The sequence below is a fragment of the Pongo pygmaeus genome, chromosome 8 (assembly GCF_028885625.2).
Source record: "Pongo pygmaeus isolate AG05252 chromosome 8, NHGRI_mPonPyg2-v2.0_pri, whole genome shotgun sequence".
In the NCBI taxonomy this organism is placed as follows: domain Eukaryota; kingdom Metazoa; phylum Chordata; class Mammalia; order Primates; family Hominidae; genus Pongo; species Pongo pygmaeus.
In genome coordinates this window covers 63,819,173-63,827,979 of record NC_072381.2, presented here as the reverse complement: position 1 = coordinate 63,827,979, position 8,807 = coordinate 63,819,173, and positions in this window count along the sequence as shown.

Genomic DNA, 8,807 nt, shown 5'->3' with positions numbered 1-8,807 from the left:
TTCAGCAATTCCAGAGTCCTTGATGGCCGGGCAGGAATGGTGTCTCTCCAGTCACCCAGATGTCCCTATACAGCTCTCTACATCAGAGTTTGGCCATGGGCCAAATCCAGCCACCACCTGTTTTTGCAAATAAAAGTGTATTGGCACAAACCTGCATATTTGTTTATGCAATGTCTAGGGCTCCTTTTGTGCTACAACGGCACTGTTGAGTAGTCGCAAGAGAGTCTGAATGGCCTGCAAAGCCTAAAATGCTTACTATCTGGTCCTTTACAGAAAAAGTTTGCCAACTTCTGCTGTAGATTGATGACTACAAAGTCTGACACAGGATACAGTTACAGGGACATGGCAAAGCCAGAAAAACGAGGACCAGGAGTCCAGCTTTCAACAAAGCCAAATCTATTCAATATCCAGACTACCCTTTGTACCAAGGTTAGATCCATCCTTCCTTTCCCATTAAAATATCTTGACTTTTATGAAATAAAGGGGGTAGTAGACTTGTAGTTTTATTTTTAATGTCCTTACTCCACCAGTTAAAAAGTTGGCCACTCTATGCAGAGCCCCAAAATAATTTGAAAATGTTATCCATCTGTGTAATCCCCAGATCAGGAACCACTAATAGTCTACCTTGAATGGTCCTTTGGAAGCCTTCCATTCAACCCTTTTCCATTTCACTACTTGTCACCATACTTTTGCCAGCAGCATCTTCATTTATGCGTTCATTCATTCATTTGTATATTCATTCATATATTTACCTAGCAAGATAAGGGCTAAAGACTGTGTCAGAGGATCTCACATTTTCTGATCTCAGGACCCATTTTATTCCTAAAAATTACTGACAACCCAAAGAGCTTTTGCTTATGTGGGTTATATCTATCAATATGAAAAACTAATACTGAGAAATGTTAAAAAGATTTATTTAATAATGCTGTTAGCAATAGCAATAAAAACCTACTATACATTAGCATAATTTTTTTTATTCAAAATAACTATTTTTCAAAACAAAAAAATGAGAAAGATGGTATTGATCCTTTTGCAAATCTCTTTAGCATCTAGCTTAATAAAAGACAGCTAAATTTTTATATCTTCTTCTGCATCCAATCTGTTGCAAAATGTTGTTTTGGTTGAAGTTTGTGGAAAGAATCCTGACTCATTCAGATTTGTAGTTGGAAAAGAGAGGAGTATTGCCTTTTCAGATGACTGTGGCTATTCTCTTTTGATACTACACCAAAACTCAGCATGTGGTAGTCTCTTAGTTTAGTTGTGATAAGAAATCTGAAACTATATCAACGAACTTTTGGCATCTGATTTACATTAAATTCCATGTTTCTATCTTGTACTTTAAATGGACCTTTTACCTATGCACAGTTTTGGAGTATGATGCATTGGTCATTTAGAAAATATTGGTTCACTAGCCAGAGATGTTTTGAAATGTTGGCCCATTTAATTATACAACATCCAAGAAATCAAATTAATTTATATTACCCCTGATCTCATCAGAAAATCCTGTAAGTATTGGGAAACACTCAAGCTCATGTTGTTGAATATGAGTTGTCCAAAACGTTAAGTTTCTTTGGGACACTTAAATTTTAGCTTTGGCAACCATACCATCAGTCATTTTTTTTGAAGCGAGAAACTCCCTACATTCGATTTTGAGAAAGGGTCATCGACCAGATACTGAATAATCAGAGTAATCTTAATTTGCCTATCAGTGATGTTTTCAAGTAAAAATGATGTCCCACCTGGGCATGGTGGATCACACCTGTAATCCCAGCACTTTGAGAGGCCAAGGTGGGCAGATCACTTGAGGTCAGGAGTTGGAGACCAGCCTGGCCAACATAGTGAAACCCTGTCTCTACTAAAGATACAAAAAGTAGCCGGGCATGGTGGTACATGCCTGTAATCCCAGCTACTTGGGAGGCTGAGGCAGGAGAATCGCTTGAATCTGGGAGGCGGAGATTGCAGTGAGCCAAGATCGCACTACTGCACTCACACTCTAACCTGGGTGATAGAGTGAGTAAGACCCTGTCTCTAAATAAATAAATAAATGATGTCCCATGGAAAAAAGTGGCTATTTTAGCATGACACTCACAGAGACCTTTTTTTGAGGTAATCATTGTACTGCAGGAGGAGCAGAAGTGCTAGACACAGACTCCCTATTTTTTTACACAAAATATTAAAAAGCTGTCTACCCATGGGTTGAGACTTAATTAATTTAATATGTTGCTCTGCTTCATCAAGGACATTGTTAAGTACCTTCTTAAAGACTGAGTGCAAAACAGTATGACTACCAGTCCAGTCTAGGCCCGCTGCTTTGATTCTTGCTGAGGCACCAGCAATTTACTGAGGCCACTGTCCTTGCATCGTCAATGCATTGCAGCACCACCACCAGAGCCAGCAGCAAATCGCATCTCAGTAACACTGTGGAGAGTCTTTCACCTTGTGGACTTATTGAAAGGGTCTGGGGGACCCTCGGAAGTGCACGGACCACGCTTTGAGAAGCACTGTGTTGGACACAGTGGGGGATACTAGGTAAATCAGATTCAATCCTTGGCACCGACTTATTCACCATCTGATGGTGCAGGTTGACACTTGACAACTCAAATCTAAGTCGGAATGGAAAAATACTATAGGACATTATTTTTTATTGTGGTAGGATATGTATAACATGAAACTTACCATTTTAACCAGTTTTGAGTGTACAATTCAGTGGCATTAAGTAAATTCACATTGCTATGTAAACATCACCACTGTCTGTCTCCAGAATATTTTTTTGTGTTCCTAATCAGAAACTCTGAACCCATTAAAGAATAACTCTTCCTTCTTCCCTCTCCCCAGCCCCTGGTAACCACCATTCTATTTGCTATCTTTATGAATTTGACTACTCTGGGTACCTCACATACGTAGAATCATATAAGATATGGCTTTCTATGACTGGTTTATTTCACTTAGCCTGATGTCTTCAAGGTTCATCCATGAGGAATTTTCTTCTGTTTTCCCTTTCTTTCCTTTTCTTTCTCTTCTTTTCTTTCTTTCTTTTTTTTTTTTTTTTTGAGATGGGGTCTTGCTCTGTTGCCCAGACTGAAGTACAGTGGCATAATCATGGCTCACTGCAGCCTCAAAGTCCTGGGCTCAAGAGATCCTCTCTCTTCAGCCTCCCAAGTAGCTGGGACTACAGGTACACAACACCACTCCCAGCTACTTTTTTATTTAATTTTTTGAGACAAGGTCTCACTATGTTGCCCAGGCTAGTCTTATATCTTGTGCCTCAAGTGAACCTCCTGCCTTAGCCTCACAAAGTGCTGAGATTACAGGCCTGAGCCACTCTAGGCAGAATGTCCTTCCTTTTAAGGCCTGGGCAACAGAGCAAGGCCCTATCTCAAAAAAAAAAAAAAAAAAAGAAAGAAAGAAAGAAAAGAAAAGGAAAACGGAAGGAAATTCCTCATGGATGAACCTTGAAGACATCAGGCTAAGTGAAATAAACCAGTCACAGAAAGCCATATCTTATATGATTCTACGTATGTGAGGTACCCACAGTAGTCAAATTGAATGAATATACCACATGTTATTCATTCATTTATGAATATTTGGGTTGTTTCCACCTTTTGGCTATTATGAATCAAGATGTTAATTTTTGCAAACCTGGCTTAGTCCTCCAGTCAGCTCCTGATTATTCTTTCTTTCCTTGGCAGGAAGTCACAGGGTGACTCCAAGCAGGGCCCCCTTTGCATTGAGCCTGCCCCCCTCTCAGCCCAGGTAGGTCCACGTTAGTCAAGAATTCCAGCATTCTCTTTCTAACACACGCTGCTTGGACCTGACACCCCTGCACTGCATTTCCTTGTTGTTCGGTCTGCGTAACTATCTATACCAGAGTAGATTCAGCAAACAGCTGCTCTCCTTTCGTTTCATTTCGCCAAGTCTTTATTGATCGCGCATTATTTGCTCATCAAACAGATCTGCAGTTTCAAACACTTACAGTCCTGGAGTTGGCTCCACGTTTGCCTGTTAAATCTGTATTTGCACACGTTGGAGTTGGCAGTTCAGCTCAATAAAGACAAAAAGGTCTACGTGCTGGACGTAGGTGTCTTAGGGAGAGTTTCCAAAGCACGAGGATTTTTTAGACTAGCTAAGTGCGGCCTTACCTACCAAAGCCTCCCTAAACCATGTTTATCCATCATTTAGATATTTTATTACTAGATTTATCATTTCATCCAGGATTTGGGCTATTGTGCTGCAGCATCCAGTCGGTTGAGTGCTAAATGAGAATTGGGTAAATTAGACTTTCAGCAAGGAGAGTTGTATGTTCTGTGAAACATACAGGAAGAGAAATTATATTGTGTTCTGTCCTCCTTGTATGTCTCACCGAAGCTCCAGGAAAGAAGCTGCCAGCCAGCACTCACCTTTTAATTTTGAAACAGCCCTTGACTCACCATCATTCATTGGCACATCTCATTCACACACACTTGCCCTTCTGACTGGAAAAGTCCCCATTTTCACAATGGAAAACAAGCACTTGAGACCTACTAATAATAGGGAAAATGAAATATCTGCCTCATGCTTCACTGTTTATAAAACCCTTCCAAGTAGGTTATTTCATGCCATCCTCACAATAGACTTGCCATTAATGATGTAAAGTGATATGTAAATGCTCAGCCCAGTGTCTGGTATCCAGAGAGAATTCTGAGTGGGTGGTTGTTAGGGAGGCATTATCATCCCCATTTATAGATGTGGCTCAGAGAGGGTAGGCCCATTAAACACAGCCACACAGCTTGTAAAGAGCCATTTCCTAAACTGTAAATTTATCTCTTGGGATGTCACATTTAGTGTATGTGTGTATATGTATATATCACGTTTTGTATATATATATGTGTGTGTATTGCTGTGAACAGTAGATACATAATCATACCTTCCATATGTATATATAGAGAGAGTCACGTTTTGTATATATGTGTATGTGTGTGTGTGTGTGTGTGTATTGCTGTGAACAGTAGATACATAATCATACCTTCCCCAGGACCTGCCCAAACATCAAAATAATTGATGTACTCACTGCTTTTCTGTTCCTGTTTTAATATGAGCCTAACATCAGTGAAAGGACAAGGTGGAGGAGGAAAGGGTAGGAAAGCAGAAATGAATGAAGAATTCTCTAGGGGTGTGGTGGTCACACACTTTACGTAATTTAATGCTTAGAGCGAACTGCAGGAGTATTATTTCACTGTTTTATAAGCAAAGCAAATGAGGATTGGGAAGGTTAGAAAACTTAGTATCACAGAGATAATAAGAGAGGGAGCTGGGATCCCAAACCAGATGTGTTTGATTTCAAAATTCTTGTCCTGTCTGCCATCACACAAGCTAAACTGATGGGCTTGAGCTACCAAAGTTGGGTCAAGAAAGCGGCGGCTCTTCAAGGACATTTAGTCCAATGGCCTTACCCTGGACTGCGTGGATGTGAGAGGCTCCGGGCATCTTCATATGCTTTATGAAATTATGCATCCATGGGAGTGTGCCCAAGTGCACATACTCCATGGGAGGGTTCAGAGTAATCATAAGAAATCAAAATAAATTTTGAGACTCACTGATTTATTCCAACACTGGTTTGTAAATGGAGAAACAGGTGCCCAGGGAGGGGAAAGGTGTTGCCAAGCTGTGGCTGTTAGTGACAGATCTGGGACCCCATCTTCAGTTTCCTGACTCCCAGGCTACACTCAGTGCCCTCCCTCCCCCTATCTGAGAGCTGGTAAAGCACAGAGGGCAAAGGTCAGGATTTTAAGAGTTACCTATTTGGAACTGGACTGGCCGGATGTCCTTGGTGGACCTGCACCTAAGTGGCCTCAGAAAGTTCCAAGGTGAGCAACCGGGGCCTGAGAAAGGAAGAACAAAGCATCCACTGGCATCTTATCCAGGCTCAAAGGGGCTTCCATTTGAAGTGTGAGAAAGGGTCGGAGCTTTGCTTTGTCTGAAAGGGCAGCCTCTGAGCTCCGTATCTCCGAGGTTTATAATTTCAGCTTGTTTCTCCTCCCACTCTGCCATGCTGGTCATTATGGCAGAAAGAGCACTTGATGGAAGAAAGACAGGTTTGTCTTTGCAAGAACAATTTCTCTGTTGTCTGTTGAATGCCACCCAATATGGTAAGTGAAATGTCGATACTTCAGACAGACTCCACTGGTCTGGGTATTTATTCACTTGCCTTAGTTATCAGCAAGTTCAGCCAGCTGGCCAAGAAGCAGGTTTTAACTTCTTTGACAAGTAAGGACTTGCTGGGACATGGTAATGGATCTTCCAGTGTCATCGTTGTGCAGTCCTTTGGATTTCTCCCAGCTTGTTCCCACTCTGGCTCAGGTTTGGTCCTGGGAGGAAGGTGGAGCAAGTGAGGAGGGCAAAGTGAAGGAAAGCTCTAGGCAAGGTGACCCCAGGTTCCCCAACTGCTGACTCAACACCTTATACCAAGTGATGTCCACTCAGCCACCAAGTCCATTTAGGGACACTGGTTTTCAACCATTAAATCAGTCTATGGTAGTGGTTTTACCTCCCTGGGGACAGTTTTGCTGTGTGTGGAGACATTTTCACAAGTAGGGGGTGCAGCTGTCATCTAGTGCAGCAGTCCCCAATCTTTTTGGTACCAGGGCCAGGTTTTGTGGAAGACAATTTTTCCATGGGGTCGGGGTTGGAGGGATGGTTTCAGGATGAAACTGTTCCACCTCAGATCATCAGGCATTAGATTCTCATACGGCACTTGCAACGTGGATCCCTCATATGCACAGATCATAATAGGATTTGCGTTCCTATGAGAATCTAATGCCACCACTGATCTGACGGGAGGCGGAGCTCAGGCGGCAGTGCTCTCCTGCTGCTCACCTCCTGCTGTGCAGCCCGGTTCCTAACAGGCCACGGATCAGTACCAGTCTGCAACCCCAGGGGTTGAGGACCCTTGATCTAGCAGATAGAGGGCAGGGATACTGATAAACATCCTACAATGCACAGAACAGTGCCCACAGCAAAGAATTACCTAGTCCAAAATATTGATAGTGCCAAGGCTGAGAAACCTTGGCATAGGAGCGCTGGCTGCATCAAGGCATCAAGGAAACCCAGCATCCACTGGCCATCTGCCACGCTGGTTACCAATGAGATACCTACAGCAAAGGACTATCCAGTTAAAATGCCGGTAGTGTCAAGGTGAACTGAACTTAGGGTGAAATCCCAAGGTGAAATCTGAACTTAGGATGTTTGGATTCTAAGCACCCAGCTCCAGTCAACTTAAGTATCAAAGGGAACTTATTAGAAGGAGAGAATAGAGGGAAGAACTGATGTGGCTGATCTCTCAGAGAGCAGGAGAGGGGCAGCTCCAGTGTGGGGTGTGCAGAGACCTAAGGGCAATCTCCTCCAAGTGCCACTGCCAGGTCAGCCAGTTTCTGCCTATTTGCCATTAGCAAAGGGATGCGAATTTCTTGGGAGAATGCTGGGATTGGCTAGGTTGAGGCTTGGGTGCTGGAGAAGTCAGGGAACCTTCAGATCTGCATACCAGGGGTAGGGGGCTGGCCCCAGAGAGGAGCCGGAGGTGCTCAGATCTGAAGGGTGCTGGGTGCTGGCTGTGCAGAACCAACACAGGCCGTCGCAGCTATCATGTGCTATTAGCATGGCACAGGAAAGGCCTTGGGCTCTGTGTCACGTGACTGTACTCAGAGGAGCCAGGCAGGGCAGAGATTGTCAGGAAACACTTGGAAAATTGAAGCAGAGACACCCGAAGCAGCAAAATGTGCTAGGATCAATCTTGAAGAGAACATACAGGCACTTGGTAGGGTGGCCTTTCATTTCCTGTTTTTCGACAAACTGTGTTTTCCAGTTCGTGTTTTAATCCGACAGACATTTAATGTCTTCCTCCGGTATCAAGGAGTTGTGCCAGAACACCGAGCCTCATCAGGGGCTGACCTTGCCTGTGAAGAGCTTACAGTCTAATGAGGGAGGAGAGAGAGATAGAGAGAGAAAAGCAGAAAAAAAAAGGAGCGGGAGAAATGGGAGTGAGATGAAAGATAGCAAAGGGGGTAGTGCCATCAGAGAATGTGTGCTGGGGGCATGGGAGAGCTGATGAGACTGGTCAGCTGGTCATGGAATGCCGGGATTCCACTTGGAGCGTGGTGATTCTTCTTACTGCGGACTCACTCCCTTAGCAGCAAAAGAGGAAGACAGCCACAAGGACCCGGGAACAAAGTGCTGCTATTGCCAGAGATGTTTCAGTGTCTCTAGAGCAGCATTCTGGGGTGGGTGTTGTCCTGCTGTTCCCATGTGTCCAGTGTGGGGAGGCTGCTCCCCCGTGACCCTCCAGGCCCCAAGGAGAGGCCACGGCAGTGTTGGCAGGAGAGTCCCTGCATCTGTTCCTTTTATTTGTTCTGTTAAAGAAAAAGGCCCATTGAGGGTGTGCAGGAGATCCAATCCACCAGTCACAGGGCAATTATTTATTATGAGCCTTGAATACTTTCCTGATTGTATAAGGTTTTATTGTGTTTTTATATGGAGGGCAGACTTGGGGAGTCATTTTGGCGGCTGAGAGGAGGAGGGAAAAGAGCTTTCTGGGATCATTCTGGGAGTTAAAAGTTCACCTCTAGATGGAGGTTCAGGGGCTAAGTGAGATTCTAGGGGCTTGACCAGAAACCTCGAATTCCATTAGTGCTTAACCCTCTATGAGAAGTTACGAGGAAAGGTATTTTCCCTTTTCTCCCAACATGAATCAGATTTTCCCTCTAAATAGCTCAACTGTTGGGCTCTGAGAGAAAAGGGGTGCACTGTGATCTGGCTGGGGCAAGGACGCTGCTCCC